The 13,471-nt window shown below is 38.9% G+C and overlaps 1 protein-coding gene across 2 annotated transcripts in view; it reads right to left on the reverse strand.

Moving 5' to 3' along the window:
- PKIB (cAMP-dependent protein kinase inhibitor beta) overlaps window positions 1-9,604 on the reverse strand; it is a 98,501-nt gene extending 88,897 nt beyond the window's left edge. For both annotated transcript variants that reach the window (XM_021707685.1, XM_008048374.1), the window contains exon 1: window positions 9,543-9,604. The gene's annotated coding sequence lies outside the window, so the exon portion shown is untranslated. The remainder of the gene's footprint in view (window positions 1-9,542) is intronic.
- Between the last annotated feature and the right edge of the window lie 3,867 nt (window positions 9,605-13,471).

Consider the following 13,471-nt stretch of genomic DNA (forward strand, 5'->3'; position numbering starts at 1 on the left):
CCATCCCATGTTCTCACTCATAAGTGGACCTTGAACAACTACCGTAATACAATAAGACAAGGATTGACAGTGGTGGGAAACTACGGGGGGTGGGCAGGGAGTTGGGATTAATGGTAGTCGATATCTACAGGAAGGGGGCATACCTCATTAACCAGGGTACCTTCACAGTGAATATTTGTATACCTCACCCTTAACTGTACCCCACAATTTTAAAATAAATTTTTTAAAAAAGAAAATATAAAATAGATTGGAATAAGGTATACTAATTCATAATAAGGTATACTAATTCATAATTGCACCTGAAAAGAGACTTGACTAACAATAGCACTTATTTCTTTAAAAAAGGGGGACTTTAAGCCAATATTATGAAATAAAATGAGTTAATTCTGGAAAGTGGTTAATTTTATCCTTTGTTTTTCTCTGCGGTTTAAAAGTTTCAATATATAAATTGTATAAACAAAAAGCAGAACACAGACAGCGAAAACAAAGAGAAGGTGGAGCTAATCAAAGATAGGCCTGGAAAAGTGAGCACAGAGTATTACAGTGGCTCATTTATCTACTTGTTTTTGTTTTTGTTTTTCTCCTTTATCTCAGTAGTTTAAGGGGCTACAAATAGTTTTTGCCGATATGGATGCATTGCATAGCGGCCAAGAAGTGTGAGCTGTAAGTGTACCGACCCCCACCCCCACCGTCACACTGTAGCCAACCGGTCACGTTTTGTCCCTCCATTCCTTTGCACTCTCCCTCTTCTGAGTCTCCCATGCCTATCATATCATTCTCTATGCCTTTGCAGATGCAATGGCTCGTTTATGGCTGCCAGTAAGCATACTCAAAGTGAAGCACAGTCCGTTGAGTAAATGCTGTTACAGGCAATCACGAATTGCTTTATTTGTTGAATGATGGCATAATCTGGCTGTAGCTCAACCCTCTGAGTCCTTTTGGGCTTTTTAACAGCTAATTTAAATTGTGCAGCGCTTGATTCCAACAGCATGATGAAAGACAGAAATTGACTGCAACACAGATACTCAGAAGCAAACCATGTCAGCTTTCAAACTCATCCAACTTGGATGAACAAGCTCTCTTTGAACAGGTCATAACATGCTGTATAAGGTCGTTTTTGATATAATAAACGTATATTGACAATATAGGTCTCTCAGCATACTACAAGTAAAGACTAAGCTAAAAAATAAATCTTTCCAGCAATTAAGCGCAGACAAATAAGAAAATGTTAACAAAATGGAACAATTGGTCTGGTGTGTTTTCCAGTGTTGTACGTGTTTACTATTTATCACTACAAACTTTAGAAAGACTCTATTTTTATGAATTCCAGATAGGGAGGGAGGGACTTTCTACATTAATGGGTATTATTTTAACTTTCTGAATTACCAAGATGACCCTCTAGTTCCCTATGGTAACAGTACCACTTACTGAGTGCCCACTATATAAGAAACATTATGAATTAGTTCGTTTACATTCATTATTTCCTTCAACTCTCACCCTAGTCCTGTGAGACACAGACTAGCCCCATGTCTCTGATATGAGAACCAGGGCTCAGAGATGAGAGATATGGCCAACATCTTAGAGTTAAGAGACAAAGCTTAGGCCGAGCGTGTAGTCCCAGTACTTTGGGAGACCAAGGTGAGAGGGCTGCTTGAGCCCACGGGTCGAGACCAACCCGGGCAACTTGGTGAGACCTCATCTCTACAATACATAAAAAAAATTAGGCGTGGTGGCACGTGCATGTAGTTCCAGTAACTTGGAAGGCTGAGGCGGAAGGATCACCTGAGCCCAGCAGGTCAAAGCTGCGGTGGCTGGGAGCGTGCTGCTGCCCTCCATACTGGGTGGCAGAGTAAGACACCAACTCAAAAAAAAAAAAAGAGACAAAGCTGGTGGGTCCAACTCAAGAGCATCCTTACACTCCCCCACTGTATTGTCTTCAGCGAGCCTGGCTCACATCAGTGATTTCAATAAGAGGTCCTGGACTTTTGTCTTTGGAGATGAGTTGGTTCCCCACTGTCCGCCTCCAGCCCCCACTTCGATCCCTCATGCCACATTCGTTCCCAGTGGAACCAAGCTTCTGGAACCACCTCAGCTCTCAGAGGAGCTCATTATAATTTCAGGCAGCCTTTGCTTTGATTAAGCACAAATGTTTCTTCCTCTGATTCCATCCACACAATCGAAATTTGCCTTCTCATCACACAGATACGTTTTTTTGACACGCTATTCCTCATATAATTGAAGAAAGTGAGCATGTCATTCATTTCTCAAAGGAAGACATACGAGCAGCCAACAGACACATGAAAAAAGGCTCAGCCTCACTAGTCATCAGAGAAATACAAATTAAAACCACACTGAGAGGCCACCTCACTCCAGTCAGGATGGCCATCATCAATAACTCAAAAAACAACAGATACTGGAGAGGATGCGGTGAAAAGGGAACACGTCCACACTGTTGGTGGGAGTGCAAACTAGTACAGCCTCTGTGGAAAGCAGTGTGGCGATTCCTAAAAGTTCTAAAAATCAGCCTTCCATATGAATCCACAGTCCCTCTACTGGGAATACAACCGGAGAAACTCAAATCACTGTATGAAAAAGATACCTGCACACGTATGTTTATTGCAGCCTTGTTCACAATAGCAAAAACATGGAACTGACCATGCTGCTCATCAAAAGAGGACTGGATTAAAAAATGTAGTACCTATACACAATGGAATATTATACAGTCATAAAGAAGGACAAAGTTACAAACTTCACAGCAACTTAGGTGGACTTACAATCCACAATACTGAGGGATCCATCACAGAAACAAAGAACTGAGTATCACATGTTCTCACTCATAAGTGGACGTTGAACAATTATCTTAATACTCTAAGAAAAGGATTGACAGTAGCGGGAAACCACGGAGGGGGAGGGGGAATGGCAGTAGTGGGAATCTGCCTGGGGAAGGGAGGTGGGATTGGCAGTTGAGGGAAACTGCCAGGGGAAGGAGGGGCACACCTCATCCACAGCGGTACCTGCATAATGAACATTTGTACACCAAGCCCTGAATTGTACTCCACATCTTTAGAGTTAAAAAAAATTAGAAGTTTAAAAAAAAAAGGAAGCATGTCGTCCCCTGGCCCTCTCAAAGTGCAGCGGCAGCCGCTCCTGAGATGAGGCACTTTGGGTCCTGCACCGGCCTTTCATCAGTTTTCCTCTAGCTCTGCATTTGCACGCTGGTGGTTTACAACCTCTGGGGAACCGAAGTGCCTTCTGCTTGATCCCCAGGGCTGACAACCGTGGAGGGAACAGGGTAAATGGGAGGAAGAGCTCAATCGATTTCTGTTGGATGAAGAGAGCTGCACACCATAAACATTAATTGACAATTACTTTGATTACTGAGAATCCGTTCTACACCGTTAATGGCCACCCTCGTTGTCTGTGTAGAGTCCCCTTACTTCCCCTTACAAGGGTGTCTGTGTGCTCTGCTCTTTTGCTTGCTGGTTGTTTTATTTTCCGTTTTCCCCTCCAGAACTCACTGCTTACAGCTTTTAGACACTCTTCAAAAGGTGACGGTCTGGTTAGCATGAAAATTAACAAGATTTATTTCTTTATCTTGGGGGTTGTGCTTATTTGATTTTGCTCTTTTAAAAACAAAATGGCTGACCCTCTCTTTGGTTGTTATTATGCATGAGAAGAAAACATTTTATAGTATTCCTGTTTCTTTCTGAGGCCCCACACACACACACACACACACACACACACACACAGTGTTAAATCTATGAACAAATAAAGATACATGTTAAAAAAAAATGTTTGTTATCTAGCAGGGGTGTAGAAGCTAAGGGCTAAGGGCTATGCTGTGCTTTTTTCTTTTTTTAAGATTCAAACACTTCTAGGCATCTCCCTTGAGCCAGCAGTGTGAATCTGCCAGGGACATAACTTCACGAATACCTAAAGGTCCTTCTAGGAAGGACACTGACAATGGCTGCTGGCCAAATTGCAGGACCAAGACCTGCCCAGCCCAAAGCCACTTTTTAACAGTCAAGTCCTTGTGTCCGAAAGGAAGACGGGCAGATGAAGAAAGAGAGCTGAAGTAACAAACTTAACACGGGGACCGCGGTCTGGGTTAGAAAGGAGAGGGAGCCTGAATGCAGAACTTTGGGCACTGTGGCCAGGAAGCAAAAAGGTAACACGGGTGGGGGAAGGGGGGGTGCGTGTCACCTAGAGACGGCCAGCAGGAAGGCATGATGCACAGCCAGAGAGGCCCAAGAGGATCAGCAGTGGCCAGGAGTCAGTGCATGGCCAGGGACAGGGAGAGGGGCCGATGTGAACAGAAAGACTAGGAAGTTCATGGACCCAACCCTTGAGGCTCAGAGTCCAGCACTTTTGCTCATAGGGCCTGGGACAGAAAATTGCTATCGTGTGACCGTGAATTGGTTGTCATAGTACAGGCTGGTATAACCTGGGATTTTTCACCTAAATTAAAAACTTTTAAATGCCATCATCATAATAAGTTTTCCTTTCACACTCACTCTGGGACCCCAGCATTGATGGAAAAGAGCCACTCTAAAAGGAGGTTTAGAAAAAAAAATCTTTAGCCGGGCTCGATGGGTCAGCCTGTAATCCCACGCCTTTGGGAGGCTGAGGTGAGTGGATTGCCTGAGCCCGTGGGTTCCAGACCCGCCTAGGCAGCGAGAGCTCATCTCTACAACAAATCAAAAAATCAGCCAGGCGTGGTAGCGCGCGCCTGTAATTCTGGCGACTCGGAAGGCTGAGGAGGAGGGATCGCCAGAGCCCAGCAGGCGAGGCTGCGGTGGCCCGGAGCAGTCACTGCACTCCAGTCTGGGTGACAGAGTGGGACTCCAACTCAAAAAAAAATTAAAAAAAAAAAATCTTTCTTGCGTCATAAGCTTCAATAAAATGGTAAACATTTCTCTCCAAATTTTATCATTGCATCTCTCCTCTGCAAGGATCTACTGCATCATTCAAGGTAGAAAATGGGAATTATTCCACTTTTACTAGAGATAACTTAATTTAACTCGTTGTGATAATTCAGATGACTCCAGGAGGTTGCAAACCACTTCTATCAAAATGCCCTGGCGCATTTAAGAATTCTAAAACTATCTAGTTGAAATTCCCTCCTTTCTTGGATACTATAACTCAGACTTAGGTGTCCTTTTTAGGGGAAATAATCCTCCTTTCTATGTTATCATTTGATCTTCTCTGGAATGCCTTCTTTATTACCCAAGACATACATTCATCCCACAAAGTTTCTTTGATGCTCTGTGCCTGCAGGAAGTACAATACAAATTAGTACTATCCCAGGATGATTGCTGTGTTACTAAGTCTTCAGACAGTCATGTATTGGAAGGTTAGTTAGAACTTACTGATTAATTACGTTACCCCCTCCAAAAAAAATCAAGAAAAATCAGTTTTAGGACATTAAGTTCATGCTATTTGAATCTCTTCTCTGTGTATATGTATATAGATTAGACTATATCTACAATCAACCTACCAATCTTTATTATTTCTGCCTCTGATGTCATATTAGACAAGATTATAAAACTATTCTCCAATCCATTTTTCAGTTGTCTCAATATTTTCTTCTTTTATCATTCTGATATTTCTTTGCATGTTGTATAAATAAAAGATCCAACTGTACGTTTTTTGCCTCACATTAACCAGTGATTGCTGTTGTGGTCATTGACTAGTCAGCATCTTCCTCAGCAACATGAAATGTTGTCTTTCTTATACATGGCTTTGGTAAGCTTTGATTTGCTGGGGACATTCTCAGATTGAGTTAGCTCCTCAAGGTTTCTGTTTTAATGCAAGAAATAGCATGTTGTTTTACCAATTGTAACTTTGTAATATACTTTCATACTAGGAAATAGCAAGTTTCATTATTCTTTTCTTCCAAAGTTTCATTTTCCGAGGTTGCCCATTCTTTCAGAAAGATTTTCATAGTCATTTTGCTGAGCTCTCCGTAAAGCTGTCTTTAGGGTTTTAAGTGAAATTGTATTAACTCTGTAAATTAATTTGGGGACATTAACATCTGTACACATTCTTACCTAGGAATATAACACAAACCTCTATGACTGATAATTTTATTGTATGTTTTTCAATAAAATGTTATTTTCTTTGTTTGTCTTGCTCATTTCTTATGTACTTTATTCATAGATATATGATACTGAATTGCTATTATGACATTGTTTTCATTGTTTTCTATTTGTTGCTGTTATGAAAAAAAAATCAACGGATTTTTACACATTTATCTTTTGTATGGCTACTTAACTGAAGCTCCTTATTCAAGTTTCTTTATTCTTGGGATTTTTTAATAAAAAGATATATATTTTTTTAAGGAAAAAAGACCATCTTTTCTAATAACTATAAGCTTTGAGAGGCAGCATACCACAGTATTTAAGATTAAAGACTCATGAGTCAAACTTCGTGAGTTTTAATTGAGCCCCATCATGTTTTAGCTGCATGACCATAGATAGCCAAGTTACCTCACTTTTTTTGGCCTCTGCTTCCTAATTTGTAAAATGAGAATGAGATTAGTCCATATTTCCCAGAATCGTTGTGAGGATTAAATAAGTTAGGACTTGTAAAACATTTAGAACATTTTCTAGCATATAGGAGACACCCCTGAAGAATCCAGTATTATCTTTGGAGGGCAGGCCACTTATAGTCCAAGCTTCCTCCAGTTGGTAAGAGTTCCAGGAGACCATCAGCATAGCGTACCAGCTAGCATTGTTGTGAGAGGCTGCCTTCGGCTTCAGTGAATTTGTTCTGGAGAGCCTCGCCATGTCCACTTCATGACGGGTGCTTTGCAAGCACACCACACAGAGTGTTCAGGAGTATTTTACCAAAGACGGCATGACCCCACTGCCTCACCCTCCCGATTCACTTGAGCTCACCCCAAGTGTCTTTTTTTCATTTCCCCAGATGAAAAAAGTCCTCAAAGGGAAATGTTTTGCAGATGTGGCAGAGGTGAAACAAAAAATGGCAGAAGCACTGAAAGTCACCCAAATGACGAGTTCAAAAACTGCTTTGAGCAGTGGAAAAAAGCATCTGGATAGATGTATTGCGTTAAAGGGGGAGTATTTTGAAGGTTGAGTATTGTGAAGGTTGAGTATTTTGAATGAAGTTTAAACAGGTAACAATAAAAACATAATTTTTTGTAAATAAATTCTGGGGTTTTTTTTAGCCTCCCTCATATATAATAAGAATTTTTTAAATATTTGTCTTTTAAACAATTTATTATATTGGTTTTGGTTAAAATTTGTTGAATAATGTCAACTATAAGTGATGAAACTGGTCATGTTAAGCCTCTAGGGTTTTTCTGTTTTCTTAAAATCATTTTTTCACATTTTAATGCCATCTCTGTATTTCTAAGTTACTATGTTGTATGTATGTGTGTTTTCTTAAGAGAAATTAAGTTGCATTTTATCAAATGTCATTTGGAAGTAAAAAAATAAGAGTTTTATTCTTTAATCTAGGTCTATAAAATTATTTTAATATATTTCCCAATATTGAACCAGTTTCTATATACCTAGAGTTTTTTTCTAGGAATATGTGTTTTATTATTCTATTTTGCAATTTCTACATTCCTTTAGTTAATATTTCAATGAATTTTTGTGACTTTCATTTGTGTGCTACTTTTATTTGTTTTAGTAATTGATAATTTGTTCTTTAAAAGGGTATATTTTCAACAATAATTATAAATCCCTGATGAAAGCAAGATACATTATTCATCTCAGCAGAGTATATTTTAGCTCCTGCCAAACTTCTCTACCCAAGCAGGTCAAGGACATAGAATCTTATGTATCAGACAGAATTAGGCTCAAATCCTAACTTCACCACCCACAAGCTAAATGTGTGCATTTGGCAAGGTATGCTTGTATCACAGGGAATAACCATGCCTTCCTTACCTTCCTCACAGAGCTAACAAGAGAACTCAAAAAGAGATTGTATTCATAAATCACTGTACACTCAGTCCACAATATAGACCCCCAAATTGTCCTATATGTCAGCTTTAATATTCCTTAAATATAAAATTAATATCTATAATTCTACTTGATTTTTTTCCTAGGATGGAGATTCCAGTGGTTTATGTAGAAATATAAATGCTTTTGATAAAATTATTTGCGTAAAATTACTTTATAACAAAAGGTAGATTTTAATTAAGACATGTTACTCTTAAATTTATCCTTAGGTTATCATGAATTTAAAATTTGACATGAGCCGGGCTCAGTGGCTCAGCCTGTAATCCCACGCCTTTGGGAGGCTGAGGTGAGAGGATTGCTTGAGCCCGCGGGTTCGAGACCCATCTGGGCAGTGAGACCTCATCTCTACAATCAATCAAAAAATTAGCCGGGCGTGGTAGCGCATGCCTGTAATTCCGGCTACTCGGAAGGCTGAGGCGGAAGGATCGCCAGAGCCCAGCAGGTCGAGGCTGCGGTGGCCGGGAGCGGCCACTGCACTCCAGTCTGGGCGACGGAGTGAGACTCCAACTCAAAAAAAAAAAAATTTTGACATGAAAACGCTCTGATGAGACACTGAAATGAACCCATTGTCAAAGAGTAAATGAAGTCACAGAGGGTTCGTAGGAATGATATACCCTGGTTTTGAGAAAACCAATGAGCCTAAACCAAATGTGATGTCTTCCACCCTTTCCTGCTCCCTTGGAGCTGTGTTCTCACAGGAATCTGAGAGTGGCAGGTCACCTTGGAGCCTTCACTCAGGCTTAGGTCTATCCTGGTTCTCCTGACCTATCATCTAAGCTGCTATGGGGAGCAAAACTCTCACTTTGCATAGGGGAGCTCAGTCCTAAGGGATTGGAGTGGCCTCAAAGACCAAGTCTACCAACCTGACGCCATCTTTAAAAATATTAATAAGACTGCAACATGAATGCGGTCTCAATTTTCAAAGGAAATACCATTTGTGCAGGTGAATATGAGTATATACAGTCAGCTGTCCATATATATATATCTCATCAGCACACAGAAACCTGTCTCTCAAAAGTATTAATTTGAAGTTTATGTCTACCAACCAATGTCATGAAGAATATTTACTCATATGTACTGATTACAACTCTATGACTATGGTCTCTGAGGAAAGTAGCAAACTGATAGGAATAGTAAGATTGTAAGACCCAATAGGTGAAATGAATTTCTCTTCTGTTTTAAGGCCTATAAATTTCAAAACATTGTTCTGAAGAGCTAGCTACCTTTACTGAGAACCATATAAATAGGCACCGCTAAGAATGAAAGTATCAAATCAAGTTCAGTTTCTACTAATCAGTGATCCCTGGTAGACACAGGATGAAAATGTGTATCTCAAGGTCTCGGGATGTATTATTTGCTAATAAATTAGACATGAACAATAGATTAAACTAAGCTTTGCTTAAACTATCTTGATTTGTTTTCTAAAATGAAGATATCACACCTGACCTTTTCTCTGCTGTCATCTGGGTTCATAGCAACAAAGATATTTTCAGGAACATCCTCAATATAGAATTCCAAGTGATCCAGGAACAATGGAACAAAAGGTGTACTTACCTGACTTTTCTGCCCCTGGGTTGCCTCAATAACTTTATGATTTCCTGCTTCCTCCAGATTTCTCTTGATTGAATACCTTTTCAATACACCAAGACCACTGAAGGAAACAAAGAAGGAGAAAAAGATTTATTAAAATAAACATGTCTAGTGCTTTGTCTCTTGCAAAAAAAAAAAAGAGTTTCCTTGGACAAAAACATCTAATTTAGTGACCAAATGCTATACAATTTAAAAACAATATTCTTTTTTTAAAATTCCTTATCCCAATTTTTTTCTTTTCAATTTCTCTGATATCAGGGCACATTTCCTTGAGTAATCAGTTCACACATCTGTACAAATAAGGAGTATGTTTCTTTTTATTATTTTCTTCACAATTCAAATACATCGACTGTATTCTTTTTTAATTTTTAAAAACTATTGTATTTGAAAGATGTGGAGTACTATTCAGGGTTAGGTATACAAAATTCATGATGCAGGTGCCCTTGTTGACATCAACTGTATTCTGAGCAGTCCTTCTCATGCCTTGCTCTAAAACTGTAACATGAGCAGTGACAGACATTATTACTAAATGGTAGAACCAAGAAAATAGCAAGAGATGTATTTCTTTTCAGATTTTAAAATTTCCGTGGAAAATAGATTTACTCGGTGATTGAAACCTTTTCTCAAATGTGTGATTTGAAAAGCAATATATCCCTGTGGCAGTTCATCTTTGAATTCTGATGCCAAGGAGCAAAGGCATTGTTTTTCTCAATCACATGATTGCAATTCTTAGAGAGAAAATGAGACTAATAAAATCTGGTCCACCCATAATGGTTAGTATCAAGAGTTAACTGGAAAATTTGCTATCATAAGGTAGCCAACTCTTGCATATTTTTTTCTTGATTGTATATTTTTTAAGTATTTGTATTAGTTTTAAGTAACTAGAAAACAATCTAGTTATTTTCATTTCCATATGTGCTTTCTGACGGAGGTGGCTATAACTGATCAATGAGTATACTAGGCTCCCTTTCAGTTAGGCAAGCTACATATTTACGCAGACGCGGAGTAACTGCTTAGATGTAGAAGATGAGAGAGCCACGTTTCCTTCATTTTATGGAGATCATCCATTCTGTTCCTTTTTCTCAAACATTTGGGACCAGTAGCATCAATATTTCTCTGCTTATATGTGTGCCTAACTTTACTAGGCTTATTCATAGTAGGAATCTAGTTTTATATCATGGATTCAGGGATCAGTGCTATCTGCTATCTTCTCTCCCCTTTTCCTGGCTAATAAATCATCAAATTCTGTCTATTCCAGGCTCATAATGCTCATCAGCTCACTCTTTCTTCCAACTCCCTAGGCACCATCTGGTTCAAACCTCCCCAGCCAGCCCTTTGTTCATCCTACCCATTCTTCTAGAGATTACGACATCTCTCCCCAGTGTCCCTGGTCAGAGGCATTCCCTTTCTAAAACTTTCTCCACAAATTATTCACCCTGGAACAGTAACTGGACTTTTACTCTGTGTGAAACCTGAGAATTCTATGTGGTGGAGATATTTCACTATGATTCTCATCATTTTTCCCAAGCATTAAGTTAGCTTTCAAATAATTTTGATTACTCTCTCCCCTTTGCTTCTCACATTTTCTCATAGCTTACGGTGAGCTAGTAAAGAAAGCCCTAAGGGCATTGCAATATAGAGGCTGAAGCACTGAACTTGGTTCTAGTTCCAACTCGTCCATTGGTCAGCTGTTGATTCTGAGGAGTCCTCTCCTTTCCTAGGTAAATGACAGAGCCTTACTCATCAAGTGAGCCTAATAATACTATTTCCACCTAATAATACTCTCTCTCCAGGTTGATCTGGGATTCAAGGAAGGTCACATACAATAAAATGCCAAACATGCAGTTACTACTCTCCCCAAAGAACTGCCAAAGTGAAAACTTGCTGCTTTTGTTTAGCACTAAGTTCAGATTGAGATCCAAGGAAGGAATCTGTGATCACAGTCTTAATATCACATTTTCTTTCGGAAATGTGATATTCTAAAGAGTTTGTTTTGACTTCCAAAGGAAAAAAGCACCAAGGAAATCACACTCTAATATATTTGGGTTTGAAAGACATGCTGGATCTAAAAAAGAAAAGAAAGGAAAGAGGGCTCAAAACATGACAAATCTTAGCTGCCTTTGTGACACAAATATTCATGTCATCTCCTTAAAACCTTGCTAATAGCTCCAGACATTACTAGACACTTTTCAATAAAAAAAATTTCCTTATTCTCTGTCATTGTGTTGTAGGTTTTTAATAGAAAAACTGTAGTGTGTATGATAGCATGTTTTCTTTGTTTTGTTTCTAAAGAGGAAATAAAACATATAAATCCAAAAACTTGTTAATGTATAATTAGCACTGTGGCTTTAGCTCAAGGAAGCCTTTTATTTTATTTTAGACTAAAACAATTTAAAAAAAAAAAACCCTACTGATCTAGGCTTCTCTCCCCCCAGCTCCTAAGTCCTCATGAGTTTCTTGTCTTGCTGGTTTTCAGGGAATTTTTATATGGGCTTTTGGATAACAATTGGTTGCAGATACTTTGGGATGACACTGATTGACCTATCCTTTTGACCTCTCCACTATTTCATGTCACGGGGTAATTAACACTCAAACAGGATTCTAAGGGTCATAAACTAAAAAGGAAAAGATAACATCTGTGTAGTATTAATTTTTATCTGACTCATGCATTGAAAATGGTAGTTTTAATAGTACCTTTGTAAAATCACAGTAAAATACATATAACATAAAACTTATCATTTAACCATTCTCAAGCATAAAGTTCAATATCGTTAAAGGTATTCACATTGTCTGCAACCAATCCCCAGAACTTTTTTATCTTGCAAAATTAAAACTTTAAACCCATGAAACAATGACTTCCATTTTTTTGCTTCCTGCAAATGCTGGTAACCACCATTCTACTTTCTGTTTCTATGAATTTTACTACTCTAGATATTTCTTAAGTGGAATCATATAATAATTGGCTTTTTGTGACTGGCTTATTTCACTTAGCATAATGTTCTCAAGGTTCACCTACTTTGCAGTATGTGTCAAAATTTTCTTCCTTTTTAAGACTGAATGTATATACCACATTTTGCTTATCTATTCATCCATCAATGGACACTTCAATTGCTTCCACATTTTTTCTTCTAAGAAATTTTAATCTGTCATCCTGACTGCAGTGCAGTGGCATGCCCATGGCTACTGCACACTCCACCTGCTGGACTCTGGTGATCTTTCTGCCTCAGCCTTCCAAGTAGTGGAACTACAGGCCCACGCCACCATGCCCTACTAATTGTCTGATTTATTGTAGAGGAGAGGTCTTGTCAAGTTTCCAGGCTGGTCTCCAACCTGTGGGCTCAGGCAATCCGCTCACCTCTGCCTCCTAAAGTGCTGGGATTACAGGCATGAGCCACTGCACTTAGCCTGCTTCTGCATTTTGACTATTGTGGATAGTGCTACTATAAACATGGATGTACAATTATCTGTTCAAGACCCTGCTTTCAAATCTTTTAGATATGTATCCAAAAGTGGAATTGCTGGATCATATGGTGAAGTGGTACTTTAGATTTACAGAAAAATTTGAAGACAGTACAGAAAATTCGTAAATAACTCCACACCAGTTCCCCTATTATTAACATCTTACATTAATATGACACATTTGTCACAGCTAAAGAACTAATATAGACACATCATTGTCAACTGAAGTCCATCCCTGGATTTTTTAAAATCTCATGTTCTTTTGGTGTTTCAGACTCTCATCTAGGATATGACATTACCTTTAGTCATCATGTCTCCTTTTTGTTGTGACAGTTTCCTAGACCGTCCTTGTTCTTAATGACCTTGACAGTTCGATGGGTATTTTGTAGACTGTCAATTGAGATTTGTCTGATATTTTTCTCATGATTAGACTG

This window comes from Carlito syrichta, unplaced genomic scaffold (assembly GCF_000164805.1).
Source record: "Carlito syrichta isolate Samal-C Ts95f unplaced genomic scaffold, Tarsius_syrichta-2.0.1 Scaffold123381, whole genome shotgun sequence".
Taxonomy (NCBI): Eukaryota; Metazoa; Chordata; class Mammalia; order Primates; family Tarsiidae; genus Carlito; species Carlito syrichta.